Raw genomic sequence first — 20,284 nt, forward strand, 5'->3', positions numbered from 1 at the left:
GATAATATTCATCAGAGTTCAGTCACTTGCTCCTTCTGAAATACTCTCTCACATTGATTGACCTCAGCTGCCTCATCCTGGAGGACAGACCTGCCCATCCCTCATGTGGACAGAGCACACATGGCAGAATAGGGGCCTAGGGCTCTCTTCCCTCCCCCTTTTCCTTCCCTATCTCCTAAGTCCTCACCAGGGATCCAGAGCAGCAGCAGCCCCAGGAGCTGAGCAGGGAGCCTCATTTTGAGAAGCTGAGCTGAGGAGTCCTGGTGAGTCAAGGCCAGGTTAGAGCTGAGCTTTTATGTCAGCCTTGCAGGAAGGCCCTCCCATTGGAGCAGCATGCAAATGCCCTGGTGGGTGCTGAATGGGGAGAGGGAGGGAGGGAGGGGCCTCCTTGTGAGACCAGTGACATCAGATGTCTTCTATATTTTGAGGAAATTTAATGGAGGAACAGCCCAGGGTGCCTGTGGCATGGACATTATGCTTCATCATGGGAGCCTTGCTGTGTGGAGGGCAATGGTGCCCAGTGCCTGACGTCCTAAGTCAGCACAGACACAGGATGTGGTGGTTGCCTGTAGATTATTCTCTGAGAAGGGAACACCCACCCTGCTGGCTCCCTCTCAGCTTGGTGACAAGTTCCAACTCACAATATTGATATTAAATTTTCAATCAACCACAAGGTAGTGTAGAGGTAGTTCAAGGGGTTCTGGTGTCTGCTGTGACCTGGAGAAATAGCAGAATGTCAGGAACAGTATTAGATGTTGATGTTTTCCTGTCCTAGTAAATGAAATCAGAGCCCCTGGGTCAAAACAAGATGGTGGGAAAGAAAGCTGTGTTTCAACTGAGAGCCCATTACTCTGCTCTAGGACAGAGAAGGGACATGTCCACTTGAGGCAGTGAGTGTGAAATTCCCTGGTGCATTATTTATTAACTGGTGGACATCCTGTTCTAGTTCTCTCCATGTATGTGACACATCAGAGTCATCCCAACATTTCCCAAGAGAAGAACCCCTTGAGGCCACTGGACAGAATGGATAAGTGAAAATTCTGTTGTTCCTTTTTTATTGAAGAGAGAATTTCCTCCACCCTGTTCTATTCCATGTCAGTTACACTGGGCAGCAACTGTCACAGTCCTGGGTTTAACAGGGGATTACCTTTGTAGAACAGGACTGTGTCCAGGCTCTGCCTATCTCACAGTGATTCCACCTGCCCTGACCTTCTCCTGGGCCTTGGCCCTAGTAGGTCCCTGGGGAGAGGAGGCTGGGTTCACTGCACAGGGACATTAATGTCAGACTTCCTCTCCCAACTAGAGAGTGTGAGCTGTGTTGTTTTGGCCAACAAGACTGAGCTGCTTTTCCAGAGAGCCCAGGTCATCAAACACACCCTCTCCACTGTGTGGGCCCTTGGAGTGTGAGCCAAGGAGCAGATGGGACCCTGCCATAATTTCTCTTGGTCTAAGTCAACCTCTGTGGCTGTCCTCCTGTCCTGAGTGAGCAGCTCCCCTCTGAACTCGTGGAGGGGCAGGCGTGTTGGCATGGTGGTTTTTCTAGACTCTCAAGTCTCAGTTCTCCATCTGCCTCATCTGAATGAGCAGAAGTAACTGAGATGCAAGGAAATGAGGTGGAACTCATCGCAGGAGGGAGAATGCAGAAATCTGGAGTTGGACCACTTGCTAGAAGTGGGCAGGGGAGATTTGCTGACTTGTAATATTCTTTCCCTGAGAAATTAGTAAGTCAAGTCCAGTGAAGCCTTGGACTGAGAGGTGTTCATGTTGCAGAATGGAGCAGTCCTGCATGAAGTGTGAATCTGATCATAAGCATTGATTTTAATGTTTTATTACTGAGAAAATGATCTCACCTTATTACTTCTATGGGAAAGAAAAATGGATGATCACATTGATTAAATGAAAATATTAAATATTCTTTGGTTGTCAATAATATTTCTGATATAATGCTAAAGTTTCACAGTAAGTTAAATAATTTTCTTTAGATATGAAATAGCCCCAGGTATTAATACTATTTAGTTTTTAATGTGTTTCAAATTTTTGATTTCGTATCTGTGACCCCTCATATCCATTGTAAAATTTTTTTTCAATAAGATTTTGCAATTCCCACTCTGACACCTGGGAGGACTCTCCACTCCATCATTTTTAGTCTTTTCATTCCTACTCAAGTTGTCCTTCTGATTTTGGGTGCAGAACCTCTGACTCAGTGGTCTTGGGTCTTACAGGACCATGTGTGAGGATTCAAGAGGACTTGGGGTGGACATGCTTCCTCAGAGGCTCCACATGTCCACTCAGCAGTGAGGCTATAACTGAGGCAGGCTGGTGGCCCTTCCCCTCTCCAACATGCACCTTGGAATAGCAGCCTTGGCAGAGTGGGGGGCAGCCCCACTTCCCAGGAGATCCTGCTTCTCCCTCCCCCTCCCTGCTTACTCAGAGCCTGCTGCAGTCCTGGGAGTTCTGGGAGGATGGTAGCCAAGATCCTGGTCACACTGACCCTACTGAGAGCCTGATCCCTGGCTTGAAGGGGGCCCTGCAGGGCTCCTAGGAGTGGGTTCTGGGCTGTCTTCTGGATGTGGCTGCACAGCTAGGTCCTGAGCTCTGCTGTGGGCAGAGCTTTCAGAGTCTCAGGGACAAGGTGGCCGCAGCTCATGCCTGTACTGATCATGGGTGACAAAAAGTGGCCCCAAGGTTGTCACTTCCCTTTGTCTCTCTTTCTTTTTTTTTTTTTTTTTTTTTACCATTTCCTCAATCTTCATTCCTTCCTCCCTCTGTCCCTTCATTTCTACAATTTTCTCTATACTTTTTTGAGTGTTTTTAGATTTTAAATTATTATACAAGAATTCTTGATTTTAGGTGTCACTTCTGAAAAACTCAACTCAAATATATTTCCTAAGTTTGCTGAACTTCGTCTATCTATCTATCTATCTATCTATCTATCTATCTATCTATCTATCTACTTACCTACCTACCTATCTATCTGCTATTTCAGCCTGTATATAGCCTATCATTTCTGTAAAGGTAAATGTATTGGAATATATTTCCTCATATTTCTGAACATACTCTATCTCTCTCTCTCTCTATATATATATGTATGTATATATGTATATATACATATATAATATGTATTTCAATTTATGTACGTTGCCTGTCATTTCTGTACAATTAAACCTATAAATATCACTTTGTTTTAAACTAAGACCCTCCTTCCATCATCGAGTAGGTTGGATTCTTTGAACTTCTATGTTGAGTTCTGTGTTTTTTGTTCCCCAAACTATACTTTCTGGTATTTTTATGTCTTAAATGATATCAAATACTCCCCCCACACCTGCAGTACAGGTTTTTTGCTTTCTTATTTGCTAATGGCTTTGCAAGGCTCCTGCAGGCTCAGCCCTGCTGCTCACAATTTATACATGAGGACTTTGCAATGACACCTGATCTCAAAGGCGGACAAGGGCAGCAGGTTGTTGTCTCAGACACAAGTGTGTATTTTCCTGTGGCTCTGGGCCTCTGGTGAGAGATTTAAGTGTTGGATGTCTTCAGATTAATAGGTTTACAGGGCTGGAAAGCTAATTTTAAGATATAGTGAGAAAAAATGACTACTTCCCATATGGACCTAATTGTGTGCTGACTTTTAATACTAATTGAAAGTGAATATCAAATGAAATGATCCAATGCATATGTGAAAAAATTGTGTGTTTGTGTGTGTGTGTGTGTGTGTGTGTGTGAGAGAGAGAGAGAGAGAGAGAGAGAGAGAGAGAGAGAGAGAAGTTCATGGTCCGTTCCTGATTTTTCTGACCGCAGGTGCCTGTGAAGATAAGGTGATGACCTAGTCTCCAGCTCCCTGGCTGTGTCTGCAGGAGACTTGGTCAACATCAGCTGCAAGTCCAGCCAGAGTCTCTTGTCCAACCACAAGGACTACATGACCTGGCACCAGCAGAAGCCAGGACAGGTCCCAGGCTGCTTCTCTCCTGGGCATCCATGTGGGCAGCTGGGGTCCCCTGGACATTTAGGGGCATTGGGTCAGGGACAGATTTCACTCTCAGCAGCCCCAGGATGAGGACATGGCCAATTGTTCCTGTAGCAGCATCCTCCGAAGAGCTTCAGCCTCAGACCAAGCTTCCCCCAGGTTGAGGTCAGGGAGCCTTTGCTGCCCTGGATGCTTCCCCCTCCCACAGCCCTGAGCTCTCCTGCCTCCTCTCCTGACAGATGACAGGTTTTGATTCATTCCTTGGGGGGTGTGCAGGGCCCAGGAGAAAATTCAGGAACTGGGCCTGTAGGGGTGGTTTATTTATTTAGAGGGAGTCATCAAGTACATGTGCTGGGCAGGTCTCCTGAGGACAGTACAGAGTTTTCATGGTACATGAACCTGTTTCCATGGAGAGATCACATGACTCAGCCAATATAGTCTTCACCCTCACAGAAGAACCTAGTGATGTTCACACACTGAGGACTGATTCTCCTCATGCCTCCTCCAATCTGGACCTTACAATTTTGATTACTTGTCTTCCTGGCTCCTTCATGACCTGTAATCACCTTCCATTTACTTCCTTCAAGTAGCACTTTATCCTGCCTTGGGTTTCACAACACTTGACACCTGTCTGTCTCTCTCTCTCTCTCTCTCTCTCTCTTTCTTTCTCTCTCTCTTTCTCCCTTTCTCATAACCTGAATGTCACATGAGCCTTTCTGGTGAGGTTCACTCTAAGTGGTTCCTGCTCTGCCCACTCCTCTGACCCCTGTCCCCTTCTCATTTCTATCAGCTGTTCTCATCATTTTCTTTTCATTTCTGTAATTTATTACAAAATTGTAAAACAACAAAGACCTGGGCTAAAGCTAAGTGTACACTGCAGTTCAAGCCTTTGGCTCCTGGTGAGGATTTTCCCATACTTCACATGTTCTCCTGACCTCAGCTGTTCTCATTCTCCCACAGGCCATTCTCTAGGTCCTTAGGTCTGTCACCCTAGACAAAGTGATGTCATATTCCTGACCTTTCCTCATCCTGTGTCCACTCTCTATTCAGGTCTATTCCTGGGAAGTTGTGTCTGATGTTGTGATGACAGGAGGTGGTGCTCAAGTCCTCTCCACCTTGAGTGTTAAGACACAATTGGATCCATGTGCACCTGCAGGACATCAGGGCACCACCTTGCAAGCCTAGAGTGACCTCTCCACCTCTGATTGTTTCCAGATGGGGGTAGGTCTCCAGGGTGAGAGGCAGGGAGAGTGGAGTTTGCACATCACTGTATCCTGATGGGTCCTAGAATAATAAGGAAGAAGCACAAGACTGAGGTAAAGCACTAGCAGCCATTTCTATGATTGTCCTCTATTAATGATTGCAGGCTAAGTCATCTATATGAGTTTGCGATTAGGTTTGAATCCCAATTTCACAAAGAGCAGCATCAGCAAGAACAAGGGGAACTCTAGAAGTTTCCTACACCATCGCCCTGCCTGTGCCAGAGTCCTGCCCAGGGCCCAGGTCCTGCTCCTCCTGCAGTGTCCATGATCATCTTGTCCTGTCAGAAGGGGCCTGGACACTTCTGTGCTTGTCCTCCACATGCAAGGCCAGGCTGCTGCAGCTGACAGGGCCATGTATGGGTGTTCCCTGGGCTGTGGCTGACACAGTTGTGGTTCACAGCCCTCAGCTGCACCCATTTCCCTTTTCCTTCCTCCCTTCCTTCCTCCCATCCTTCCTTCCTTCCTTCCTTCCTTCCTTCCTTCCTTCCTTCCTTCCTTCCTCCCTCCCATCCTTCCTTCCTTCCTTCGTTCCTTCGTTCCTTCCTTCCTTCCTCCCTCCCTCCCTCCCTCTCTCCCTCCCTTCCTCCTTCCCTCCATCTCTCCCTTCCTCCCATCTCTGCCATGTGACCAGTGCTGGCTTTATGAAAGAAGGTTTGATTCATAAGAAATTGCTAGGGAGTTTTAAATTAAAGAGACAAGACCCTTATTACCTTTAATACTTGCTCCTGGATGGCTTCTCTTAGCTCCTGTCTCCAGCCACCTAATTTGGTGGTGAGGTTAACATAAGAAATGAGAGAGAGAGAGAGAGAGAGAGAGAGAGAGAGAGAGAGAGAGAGAGAGAACGCGCCAGGGAGCGGGCTTTTATTGGGGAACAAAAAATTCCAGGGAAAATCTCATCCAATGAAGGTTAAGGGGGGCAGCATTCCAAAGTCAGAGGCAAAGATTGGGTCTTCGGGACAGTGGCCAGACATGCCTCTGGACAGACAAGCCCTCAGACCTGGAGAAGGGTCGGGAAAGCTTTGACACAGCTGTGTCTAAGCACCTCTCATTCAGCCAGGGAGATCAATCAAATCACGTGCGAGGATGGCCTACCACACCCTTCTTTCCTCCCTTCCTTCCTTCTTGCTTTCTTTCCATCTGTGCAGTGGATTAAACTCAGAGTTCTTTACCCCTGAGCTCTGTTACAGCACTATTTACTTATTTACTTATTTATTTTGGACATGGTCTCACTCTGTTGCTGAGGGTGACCTCAATCCTGATCTGCTCCTGCCTCACTCTGTTGTAACCTGGATTGCACATATGAACACCATGGCTGGCATTGAATTAGTTTTTATTGATGCACAACAAATTAGCACAACCCCTGGTGATCTCACAATTTCTGTGGGATAGAAGTTGGGAAGACTTAGACTGGGTCCTATCCTCAGCTTCGCATTGGCTGCAATCAAGGTGTTTCTCACTGCATCTCATCTGCAGACTTGAAGAATCTGCTTCCAAGGATACTAAGGGTTTTGAAAGAATCAGGTTTTGGGGATTGTGTGGTTGAGGATGCTAGGTTATTGGTGGCTGTAGATCAGAGTCTATTATAGGACCCTGCAGGCCACCAGAGGGTCCTATCATATGGGCTGCTCAGTAATGAGACCAGTCTAAAGAATCCTTCCACAAGAGTGAGAGGATGACTCCCATTTAAGGGCTCTGATGTGAATCAATCAGGCCCACCCAGAATAATCTCCTTTTGACTCACTTAAAATGAACAGCCTTGGCATGTTGATTGTATCTGCATAATAATCCCTTCACCTTTCCAATATTTCCTGAACCAAAAGTAAACCTCATGTTCTGTCCACTGTGCCCATGTCTCTAGTGAGTGTGAACACCAGCTAGCAGGTGTCTTGAGGAAGCAAGATTTCTTATCATTTTGATTTTTTAAAAAAATTATTTCTCCAAAATTGTCTCTGTTAGAAGACCATTAAGAATGGCAGCTTCTTAGGTGACGAGCATCATAAATGTACCTCCAGGTGACCTAACCCAGTTTCCCAGGTCCTCGTTTTTCTCAGATTCTTCTCAAGTGAGAGAAAATTCAGATTCTCCATTGCTTTATGGGTAAATATAAACACATGAAGGAACAAATAATGTAAACATAGGACTCTCAATTTTTTAATAGTAAAGAAAGAAGAAAAGTTTAAAACCCGTAGCCCAGTTTCTGTTTCAACAAACTAATAAAAGAAGAGCTGACCAAACCCAAATCAAGCCGAATCAAGGAAATCAAATTATAAATATCAAATCCTAAAAAAGGTTCTCAAATGGTGAGTCAGAGGAAGGTGGCACTGTCCACCTGCCCCTCAGCTCAGGATTGTCAATAGGAAGCTGTTATTTAGCAGGGGACTCTGCCTCAGAGCTGCTCTGGGAGCCGCACATACCCTGTGAGCACTCTGCAGCCTACAGGACCTGTACTGGGAGACACAACCTGAGAACAGCTGCAACCCGCTTTGGCTGAACTTTTCCTGAACTTCATGATCTTACACTTTTGGAGAGCTCACAAAGCTGTCTTGTCAAGTGTCTTTAAATTAGGATGTTTGTCTACCACTCACTCATGGTAGAAGTTAGCTGCAGCATCTCTGGCAAGAATATCTAGAAATGATGCTCTTCTGTTAGGGCTCCCTAGTGGATGGTGCCTGATTTCAATCTGTTCACTACTGCAGATGTTCACATTGATTCCCGGGTTAAAGGAATATTTGAGACTTCTCTCCTGTAGTTCCTCATTGTCTATTTGAAATGAGCATGAGGCTGGGGGTGTGACTAAGTGGCAGAGCACTTACCTAGCATGCCCAAGGTCCTTGCTATGATCCATCTCCAACAATAGAGCTCAAAAAGAGTTAACATGAAATTGTTGAAAAGTTCTTCAATCCTTTATAGATATCCCATTCCTCATCAAAGTATCAGAATCAGACTGAACTCATGGATCATCTTTTGTTTCATGGGTTAGTTTGCATAATTACAAATCTTGATTTTCAAGTTATACAGACCTGGCCAGTGAGAGGCTCCTTCCTCCTTCCTTTACTTTTGCCAGGGTCTCATCATTTTTTGAGGACTTCTTTTGTTCCCAACTCAAGGTGGTTCAGGTGTTTCTTAACCTAAGATTTCTTTAGTGGCAAATAAGTCTGGTCACTGTGAGTGCGTGTTGGGAGCATGGGCTATTGTACCTGGGTTAAAGAGAATGTGTAAATAACTCTCTCAGTCAACCCATCTATGGACCTCAACATTTATCATCTCCTGATCTATCTGCTTGCACACTCCTATCCATTCCTGTATACAATTCTGAGATTATTCTGATATTTCAGATTCTAGTCACAATCGTGTTTGTTCTAGCGATGTTCCTTTTTGTTTGGGATCCCTTCCACCTACAGTGAGAATTGTGACTCTGATTGTCTCTGGTGCATTGTTTCCCACCAACACTCCTCTGACTGAAAGCAACCTCTTGACATTGCCCTTCCCTCCATTAGACAGCCTCATGGCCACTCTTGAATATACCCTGATCCTTCTCTGATACCCCTTGCCAGGGCACATCAATCTTTACACACAGGTACGGATGCTGTGTCAATTGCCTTTTGTCACTGTGAAAAAAACCTGGGTGTAAAACACTTGAGAGGAGGAAAGAGTTACTCTGGGTCATGGTTTCAGTTCATGATCAGCTGGCTCCAAGGCAGAAGTATCATGGCGGAAGGTCTCGGTGGAGGAAAGCTGCTCAGCCATGGGATAAGGAAGGTACTAGGAAGGGCACAGGGTAAAGAAGCACCCTCCAGGGCACAATTTCAGTGACCTCCTCCTTCCCACAGGTTCTACCCCCCAAAATCATTTAAATCATTCATTCATCAAATGGATGAATACCGTAATGAGGTCTTCACCCCGTGAGACTTTGGGGGACTCTTCATATGTAACCTGTAACAGAAGCCCTCCTCCTTCTGCCTATGTCCCCACCTGCACACTGGGGCCACATTGCAGTGTGTCTTCCTCATCATGCTCCACATTTGACCTGGGCAGAGGCCTGCACTAACACCATCTGCATGAGATGACACCCTCCTCCCCTTGCTTCAGTGTACCCTCCAACCCCCACGTGACCTCTTTTGCTCTGAGGGTCTTCCAGCCCAGTCCTCTGACCCACTTTTCTCCTCACCAAGCATGTGCCCCAGCCTTGCTCCAGCCTCTGGGACAGTGTTCTCTTAGGACTTGGGTAAGATTTGGTGACAGAATAAAGACAGGTTAGGATACAGGTTAGACTCAGGGCAGAGGAGCAACTGGTACAGGAGACCAGGATAAAGGGACAGCAGTGGCATATGGTCAACGTCCTTCCCTTCCTTACCAACCTCGGTTCCTTTATTTGGTGTGCTGTGTCCCTTTCTGTTGCTTCCTCTTACCGCCCTTTGCATTTCTGGCTGGTAACACTGATGATTTTTCATGTCCAGGTCTTCAAGGAGTCAGGTGCAGAGGAAGCCTCTCTGAAATAAACATTGTGCTCAGTTATAAAAAGGAAGAGGTCAGTAACTCCTACTGCATGGTGTGGTGTTTGTGGGGCTGTGACAGAGCTCATGAACCTTGTCTTGGTTGGAGAGTGAGCAGGACAAGTGTGTCCTGAACCTTGATGAGACTAAGAGGTCTCTCTGCTCACAGGAACAAGGGATGTTTCTCTCCTGTGCCTCTCAGGAAACACATTTTCTCCAGGCAAATCTGGGCTGCCCTGGCCTATGCTGGGACACCTGGGGACACTTGGCCAGGCCTTAGAGGAGCCTTCCTGCAGCTGTACCCAGCCTGCCGAGCTCTGTTGATTTGCATGTGCCAAAAGCTCAGCCCACTGCCCTGAGGACTTCTTAAGAGACTGCTCACACCCTGTGCAGGAGTCAGTCCCTGTCAGGACATAGCATGGCCATGAGGGCTCCTGCTCAGCTCCTGGGGCTCCTGCTGCTCTGGCTCCCAGGTAAGGAGGGACAGCACTGGGGATGTGCTCAGACCAATTTCATCAGTGTTGCCTGGTGTTCAGGGAAATCCTCTTATGACTTTATTAATTGTGTGCATATTTCTTCTCATGTGTTCAATTGTAGGTGCCAAATGTGACATCATGATGACCCAGTCTCCAACCTCCCTGTCTAAATCTCAAGGAGAAACAGTCACCATCAGGTGCCAGGCCAGTCAGGGCATTAGCAATTACTTAAGCTGGTACCAGCAGAAACCAGGGCAAGCGCCTAAGCTCCTGATCTATTATACCAACCAATTGCAATCTGGGGTCCCCTCGAGGTTCAGTGGCAGTGGATCTGGGACAGATTATTCTCTCACCATCAGCAGCCTGGAGCCTGAAGATTTTGCCAGTTATTACTGTCTACAATATGATGAGTTCCCTCCCACAGTGATACAGGCCATGACTAAAACCTCTCAGGGAGGAGAAGTGTGAGGCTGGGCTGTCCCAGCTGCTCCTCCTGCTGCCTCCACCTGCTGATGGCACTGCTCAGGGGCAGCCAGCATCCCAGGACCACTGAAGGGGGGTCTTTCTAGGCCTAGAGAAGTTCCTCTGCACCCTGTTTCTTTCTCCTTGTCAGCTTCAGCACTCAACCTTGAATTGGTGTCTTTGAAGGTATGTGCACTACTCAGTGCAGTAGTGCTCCACCCACCAATGGTGAGAAGAGAAAGGAGGCCAATCAGGAGAAGCACCATGATGAGTTCTTACCCTGTGGTAAACAGGAACCTGGTGCTGAGTGAGCTCAGCCAAGATGCCCAGGGGATCAGAATTGGTGTTCAGAGACAGAAAAATGAAGACAGTTTTTTATGACAGAGATGACATTACAAAAACTGTGGACAAGACCTTTTCATAGGAAGTATTCTCTGTCAGCCTCATATGCAGTCACCTGGTGTATAAAGTGGGATCTACATCAATCATCAGAGAGTGAAAGTTGTAACAAACCACCAGAAATCTTCAACAGAAAGACCATAAAACTGAACCATAAATAGCATCAAACAGCCTGGGAATTGATCTAGAACATGCTCATGTGTTTGGAAATGTGAAGTGGTACCTGAGTTGGAGATGTGCCCTGACCATGCACATATCTGTGATCGAGGCCTTCCACTCAGAGCACAAGCAGATGTGCACAGATCCCCATGTGCAGGGACCACACAGCATTGTCTGTGATAACTGTAACCTGAATCAGCTAAATGCCAATCAAGAGTAGAATGGAAAAATGAAATAAGGGAAGTGAATGCAATGAAATACTATACATCAGTGAAAACATTTCCTGCCTTCAAGACCCCTACAAGAGTACGCAAGAGCTAGATACACTGGAGCTCACTACCCATGATTCTATTTTTATCATATTCAAAAATGGCAAAATTTTGATAATTGTTTAAAGTTAGCTCAGAAATTTCATGAGAAAATTTGGGGTCAATGACTGGTTATACTTGCTTGAGGGTTTTTTTTTGTATCATTTTGCATATATTATTCTCTTTCCTCCTGCCTGCATATTTCTTCTTGGAAATTTCTGATAGACACATGGAAGTTCCCTTGGAAGTCCTGTGTTGCTTTTCTCTTGTGGTTTTCAAAACTGTTTCTGTAAATTTTAATAACTTGTTTCTAACATTGTAATGTCTCCTTCTTTAGGTTGGTCCTATTTGGGACCTTCAAGCATAGTTAACCTCAATGTCCATATTCTTCCTAACATCTCGTAAATTTTTAATCAATATTACTTTTCAAAATTATTTTATTTTTTAGTTGTAGTTGATCACAATACTTTTATTTTATTTGTTTTTATGTGATGCCGAGGATCAAACCTCGGGCCTTGCATGTGCTAGGTGAGTGCTTGACCACTGAGCCCCAGCCCCAGTCCCCAGTAGTACTTTTAACAATCTTTTTTCCCTTTAGATTTCTCCTATTTTTATGGAATGCCTATAAAATGTTTGATGGGTTTTTGACCATGTCCCATGTATCTGATGTGTTTTACTCATGTCATTTGTTTCTTTTTCTGTATTCTCTTATGAGGGAATATTTCCACACATTTTAATTCACAGGTGCTTTCTTCTACAGGGTGGAGTCTGCTTTTGAGCTCTCTATAGCATTTTCCCATCTGAGTCAGTATCTTCTTTAGCTCTAGAATTTCTGTCTGAAGGAAATATTAATACAACCATAAAATTTCCTTTGTAGCAAAATAGATTTATAGATGTCAGAATAAAAGTGAGTTTTAACAACCTGGAATGCTTTGAAGGCATGCCAAGGCAGAAGTATGGATGGTGTGTGTGGTCACTACTTTGGCATGTTTATCCTTTTTACTTTACTTTACTTTATTTAATTTTATTTATTTATTTGTTTTTGCATTGCTGGGCATGAAATACAGGGCCTCATGCATCCCAGGCAACACTCTATCACTGAGCAACACACCACTCTTGGCTCATAATTGAAACTCCAGGAATGTGGCATGATGACCCATGCTGGATTTCATGGGTCCATCCTACCTATATCTTGAGCAATTAGACAAATCAAGAGAGGAGACACAATCTGGCCCTGCCCTGCAAGTATCTTAGAGGAGTACCATGACAGTGAGGTGGGGAGAGGAAGGAGTTAGAAAATCTGACATGTAGGCCTTAACTATGGAGAAACAGAGAGTCAGAGACCTGGCATCCAGTGAGAAATCCCCTCAGCACAGCCATCAGGTTCCCAACACCTAGAGAGGATTTTATTTATTTATGTCCCACTGAGCTGAGATAAAGAAACCAGAAGCCCCATCTTAAAGCATCTGAAGAGATATATTCAGAGTATTTAAAATGCTTCTTTCATGTTGGGCCTCTTGTCTCCTGCTTTTTTCTGGGCTCTGGACTGGAGAAGAGGATGGACACAACATTAGCCCTTGACACCTGGTTTAGACCTCAGCTCTGCCTGAACTCAGTGAGTGACCTGGGTGGACATTTCTGCTCTGGGCTCTTCCCAGGTTTCCAGGAGTGACAGCTGCTTTCTGGGCTTCTCTCTGACTGTGAGTGTCTATGTCTTGAGGTGGACAGGTGGCTGAGCTGTCTTCCTGGAGCTGCAGGACATCAGTGTGGAGAGCAGAGGGCACAGGACCCTGTGGACACCAAGATGGCTCACCTCAGGTTCCTCTCACTGAATTCTCTGCTAGGATGTTCCATTCCTTACCCACCAGAGGGCAAAATGCACCTGCAAATAAACTCACCAGAGCCTCACCTCTGGAGAGGCTGATCTAGCTTTCAAGCATAAATTAAATTTTACATTTTTTTTTACTGGTCAGAGAACAACATTATAGGAAATTAAGACACCATGGCCTCTAAGTTCTGACACTCAGATTTCCTTTTATCCACTCATAGTACTTCTTATTTTACAATCCTCTGTGTAACTGAGCCCTTCCTCTGCTGCCACCTGAATTTGCCAGGAAGAGTCATGTGGGCAATTCCTGTCCTGTGAAAATGCAGGTGACATGTTCTCCAGGTTCTATGTTAAAAAGTTTCTACATTTTCTTTGGAAATGCTGATTTTCTGAATATAGAATGTGGTTGGACCTTTTTTTCAGTACTCTCAGGAGGGGTTTCTGTTCCTCTCCCTCCACTGCCTTCCTCTCTTCCTCCCTCCCCTCCCTCCCCTTCCTCCCTCCTCCCTCTCTCTCTCTGTCTTTATCTGCTTTATTGTTTCCAGCTTGTTTTATTATTTGACCAGGATTACTAATCTGGGGTAATTAGCTGCACATTTTTTAGAACTAAATCCATTCAAGTAATTTGAGTTAGAATAAAAGCTCTTCATCAATCTGTCTGACTACGCAGTGTCAGAGGCTCTGCTCAACCCCACAGTCCAGACAGTTTGCCCCTCATGATCTAATGTCTTCACAGAGGCCCCTGCAGCCCTGTCAGTGCCCACATGTCATAAAGGAGGACTTTGCCACTAGACACAAGCTGTGTCAGGCAGGCAGGGTCAGCAGGGATGGTGTCCCTGATGTGCCTGTTCCTATGGCTCTGGGCCTCAGGGGAGCAACTTAAGTACTTCAGTGGCCTCAGAGTAATAACTCTGTGGAGTTGGAATAGAATTAGAAGATGGACTTGGAAACAGTGGCCACTTCCATATGGGTCTTACTGTTTGCTGACTCACAAGACCCTGGCAAAGGGATTGTAAATGGTATTTCAAAGTACAAATGACACAGTGTGTGTGTGTGTGTGTGTGTGTGTGTGTGTGTGTGTGTGTGTGTTCATAGTTCATTTTTCATTTCCCTGATTTCAGGTGCCTGTGGGGACAGCATGAAGACCCATGCTATGTCTGCAGGAGACATGGTCACCATCAGCTGCAAGTCTAACCAGAGTCTCTTATTTAACCGGAGCATGACAGGGCCTGGAACCAGCATAAACCAGAACAGGGTCCTGGCCTGATCCTCTCCTGAGTGCCCCCCAAAACATCTGGGGTTCCAGTGCTGTTTAGTGGCAGAGGGAGAGGGACAGCTTGCTTCCCCCACAAAGCTTCAGACTCAGATGTGAACCTCCTGCCAAGCCAAGGGTTAGCACGTCTTTGTCAGTTGCTTCCTCCCCAGAGGACATTCAAGTCTCCTTCTTCCTGAGTATCATGTTTCTGATTTATTCCTTGAATAGTTTGCAAGGGCCAGGAAAAAATTAAGAAAATGTGCCTGTTTTAGATCCTAACCTAATTAAATGTAGGACTAATCTGTGACCCAACTATCCCTCTGCTGGATATTAACTCAAGGGAACCAGGTCACCAACTAGGATGACCACACTGCCACGATCAACTGCAGAATTCTGCACAGTGTCTATGAGGAGACAGTCAAAGGCTTACTTGGTGGGTGACAGGACAAAGGAATAGGCTCTTTACAGGTCAAAGACAGGAGAGGGCACAGTTAGGAGGCCATTGCCAACACCCAGGTGGGCTTGGTGGGTTCGTTGGTGCAGGGAGATTAAAGTGGGGGGAGAAGTGAGGGGTGCATTTTGGAGATGGAGCTCTCTACCAGGGCCCCCTCTCTGATCTGCCCATCACTGAGTCCTTCTCTCTCAAGACTTCTGCCTACACTTGCAGAAACTGCTGCTAACCCCCTTCCTCTGGTTTTCTGTGGCTCTGGACCTGCTCAGAGCACTAGAGCTGTCTTTTGAGGAGTCTGAGTGGTGGGCCTTTATCCCCCAGTTTCTCTTCTACAGGGAGCTGGAACCCTGACCCTTCCATGTGGAGGGCTCTGTTCCCAGGCCAGTCCCCTCTGCATGAAGCCAGGGGTCTCTGGTGTTTAGAAGTCACCTGTGCTCCTGGCCTCCTGGGACATGCTCAGAGAAGGCCAAAGCTAAAGAGGCATTGGCCCTGGAGGCCAAGTTTAACAAGCTCCCCAATTTTGGTATTTGCATGAATCATATTTGAATACAACATTAAAGAAAACTAAATGAATGTAAATATACTTCAGTATTAAATAAAGTGAGAATTTAAAAAAAAAAACAGGATCTATCTTGAACATGAAGACACAAATAGGGAGAGGTTTGTGTTATGGCATTTTGGTTTTGAAGGATACTTCTATGCATGGATTGTCATTTATTTTACCTATCTATCTATTTATTTTGTCATAAAAATAAATAGATAGATAGATAGATAGATAGATAGATAGATAGATAGATAGATATCTGGAGATGGCAATGGGGTTGAGAGAGGAGTGGTAAGCTGGTATTTAAGGACCATCTCAGTAGGGGACTGCATAGCTTCTGCAGTGCATAGAGCCACCTGTGTGTGGTGCTGTCTGCTGTGGGTTGAGTGTCTCCCATGAGGGCAGAACACTAGGGGTTTCTTTGGATGAACCAAGTCCAGGTCCTGGCACACATATGTTCTGTTCCAGTCTGTTTCCTGCATGTAGAATGCAGACAAAGGACAGGCGAGGGGTCTGACTCTTCATAATCTGATATTCGGAGATGCTGAAGCAGCTCTGAGCCTTTGGCCCCACATCACAGGAATCTTCACAAGAGGAAGGCAAAGGACCCTGAAAAAGGAGAGACCTTCAGGGGACTGTGCAAAGTGTGGGCTAGGCTAGCAGAGGGCAGCAGTGAGCACTCTCCTTTCAAGGTCCGCTTTAGATCTTCCTGCTGGTCAGGGACCCTGCATGAGAAGGTGTCTGCACCATTTGTGGAAAATTAGGAAGAGCTGGAGAGTGCAGGGGACACTGGGCATTGCTCCTTGTGGGTTAGGGAGGCTATTGTAGACTGGTCTTGCTGCTCATTAGGGAGAGATTTTTTTTATGGCTCTTCTCATGTTAGGGTGGGCAAAGCTGAAGCTCACTAGGTGGTGTGAGCCTGGGCACCGTGAAGTCACCTGACCTCAGGGAGTATCTCTCTGGAGTGACCTCTTACTTGGAAGTCTCATGGAAAAAGGGATATATTTAAGTTCACACATACAAACAGGATAAAAGGCACAAATTTTATTACTTGTGATGAGAAAAAGACAAAGTTTACAAACTGAGGTTCAAACTGTTCCAAGAAACAACAGTGGGGACAGGAAAGTATTTGTTCACTTCACACTGACCTTAGATGACAAAAGAAGTCCCATCTTGAAGGAGCTCATGAAATAAGTTCAGCGTATTTGGAAAGGTGTATGTTGGATGTCTTTGATCCTGCTGTTTCTTGGATCTGGACTCTGTACTGGAGAAGGGGGACAGGATACCTAGTTTGACTTGACACCTGGTTTTGCCCTGAGCTCATCCTGAACTCAGTGCATGACCTGGTTAGACACATCTGCTCTGCCCTCTTTCCTTGTTCCCATAACAGTTGGGTTCTGAAATTCTCTCTGGGTGTGAATGTCTGCCCCATTTGATGGACAGGTGGGAGCTGTAGAGCATCATTGTGGAGAGCAGAGGGCACAGGACCCTCTGGACATAGAGGTGGCTCACATTCAGGTAGGTTCCTCTCACTGAATTCTGTGCTAGGATGTTCCACTTCTTGACCACCAGAGGGTGACATGAACCTGGATATATACTCACCATAGCCTCAGCCCTGGAGAGGCTGATCTATATTTCAAGCATAAATTTTATTTTACAATTTTATCTGTTAAGACAGCATCATTATAGGAACTGAGCAAGATACCTGTCACTCAGGTTGTTTTTTTGTGCATTCATAGCACTCAGGATGGAGGTCACCACTGTACTTGTCACAGTTGGCACCACAGCATATTGTTAAGGCTGTGCGCTCCTGGGCCAGGCAGGAGTGCTCCACAGAATCATATGGGGACCCAGACTAGGGAGGCTCCATCCCCGTGTGTACACCATGTGGAGCCCATGGCCTCTTACCTCTGCTCCTGTGGGAGAGGAGGCCTGGAATGTGAGTGACTTGTTGAACATTATTTTTATCTGTTAAAGAAAATTGTTCCCCCCCCCCCAAAAAAAATCACTCTTCAACAAGGCAAACCATGAAAGAGAAAAACAAGACAGTCTTAATTTTTACAGAGATAAGTTAGCTCACTAGCACTCTTACACTTCATGGACAATTTAGGAACTACTCACCACTTCCATCCATAGACCTTCTTTCTGTGATGCTAACATTATGTAAGGTGCATGCATGTTTTCATTACCCAGTGAAACAACATTACTTTGTGTGAACAATGGAGAATACAGCTTTCCCATCACTTTTTAAAAAATTCTTACTGTTTGTCTGCATGCATTCGATTATTTTGTGTAAAATATTGCCCTAACCCAGCAGCTAAGCTATTAGCCTCTTACCCTCCCCACCACCCTGCCTTTCTGTGAGTGAGGAATCAGGCTGTGGCTTCCTGTGTGGCCCTGGCTCAGGGCTCATCTTGAGCATGTTGTGGGATGTTGGTCAGTGGTGGAGCAGGTGCCTCTTGGGCAGAAGCTCTGGTTTCCATTCCCACAGCCAGAGGAATGACTTTTTCCACTGTAAGAAACAGTATAATTTTTAATTACATTTATTTCCCTTTTTTTCTGCTAACACACTGCTTTTCAAGCTCTCCGAGTTTATGTACATTTCGATCTGCACAAGGTACTCACCCGTCGTTTGTGCAGCCAATATTAGTGCTCATTCATCCACTAATTCATGCCACCCTGTGTCTGCCTTTACACACCTCCGTGTCTCTCTGAGTGATTGCTTCTCTGTGAGCAATGTCTTTAGTGGTTTCTCCAAATCAAGGATAACTAACTGTCTGGTTTTAATCACAGTTTCCCTTCACCACAATTGTTTCTTTCACCTTTCTGGGATTCCAAATATTTAATAAATTACTTATTCACAACATTCATCTTAAATTTAAAGAATTGTGAATTATTTTTCATCCACATAAATAAATATTCACTTATAAATTTAATACTCATCACAAATAGTTGGGATTTCCGTTACATTCACCAGGAGCTCTATTATCTAAGAATCACCTTCAACACCACAGCACAACCTTCTACCCTCTTGGTAATGTATGAGTGACTTTTCCAACTCTGATCCTTTCAAAGATGAAGGCAGGGAGTCAAGGGTGTCAGGCAGGGAGAGTGGAAACTGCATCCTCACTGTATCCCAGCTGGACACTGGAATAATAAGAGAATACAAGATTAAGTGCCCAGTTAATAAGCCATCATTTTCCGTTCATAAGTTATTCTAGGCTTAGGTATTTTTTGTGTTTGTGATTACAGTTGAATCCCAATTACACAAAGAACAGCATTTGCAAGCATAAAGGGACATGCAGAAGGTCCCTATACCATCCCCTGCCTGTGCCAGAGTCCTTCCCAGGCCCCAGGTCCTGCTCCTCCTGCAGAGTCCACGCTCATCCTGTCTGATCATTCAGAAGGGGCCTGGACACCTCTGTGTTGACCTCCACATGCCAGGCCAGGCTGTTGCAGCTGACAGGGCCACTCATGGGTGTGACCTGAGCTGTGGCCAAGGCAGTCCTGGTCCAGAGCCCTCAGCTACACCCTGTTCCCTGAGTTCCCAGCACCTTCCTTTCACAGGGCAGAGAATCTAATGAGCTGCTCCCCAGACCAGCAGCTCATGTGGCAGCTGGGCCACCCAGGCAGGGAGGTTTTTGTTGGGGGCTGCACCACTGTGGGAGGGGCTTGTGTAAGTTGCCAGCAGTAATATACCCCAGCATCCTCAGGCTCCACCCTGCTGATTCTCAGTGTGAAATCTGTTCCTGACCCACTGCCACTGAACCTGTCTGGGACCCCGTGTAGTGGTTGAATCCTTATATATTAGGCCCTGTGGAGCCTGGCCTGGCTTGTGCACAAGCCAGTTTAAATAGGTGTTTCCATCACTGTGTAGGAGGCTCTGACTGGACCTTCAGGAGATGGGGGCTGGTTGTCCAGGGGTGACAGCCTCGGAGACAGGAGTCTGGGTCATCACAACATCCCCACTGGTTCCTGAAAAAAAAATCATAGTTCAATGTAAGGTTATATGAATATTTTAGGAGAATTTGTGCTTTTTCCTTTATTGTGGATTTCAGGTTAACTTATTTTTGTGATTTTGATTTGTACAGTAAAATTATTTATGTTTAAAAACACCTCAATATTGTAATTTAGAAGAGCCTCTCTAGAATTCACCTACAACATCCCCCTTTTATTATGTGACAATATTGATCAGAGCCCAGTCCCTTGCTCCTTCTGGAATACTCTCTCACATCAATTAACCTATCAGCCTCATCCTGAAGGACAGACCTGCACATCTCTCACATGGATGTAGCACACAAGGGCAGAATGGGGGCCCAGGGCTCTCCTCACTCCCCCTTCTCCCTCCTCATCCTCTCTGTCCTCACCAGGGATCCAGAGCAGCAGCAGCCCCAGGAGCTGAGCAGGGAGCCTCATTTTGAGAAGCTGAGCTGAGGATTCCTGGTGAGTCAAGGGCAGGTTAGAGCTGAGCTTTTATGTCAGCCTTGCAGGAAGGTCCTCCCCAGGGAGCAGCATGCAAATGCCCTGGTGGGTGCTGGGTGGGGAGAGTGAGGGAGGGTGGGGCCTCCTTGTGAGTCCAGGGACATCAGATGTCTTCTGTATTTGGAGGAAATACAGTAGAGGAATAGCCCAGGCTACCTGTGGTGTGGGGAGGAGGCCCCATCATGGAAGCCTGACTCTGTT

This window comes from Callospermophilus lateralis, chromosome 14 (genome assembly GCF_048772815.1).
Source record: "Callospermophilus lateralis isolate mCalLat2 chromosome 14, mCalLat2.hap1, whole genome shotgun sequence".
Taxonomy (NCBI): domain Eukaryota; kingdom Metazoa; phylum Chordata; class Mammalia; order Rodentia; family Sciuridae; genus Callospermophilus; species Callospermophilus lateralis.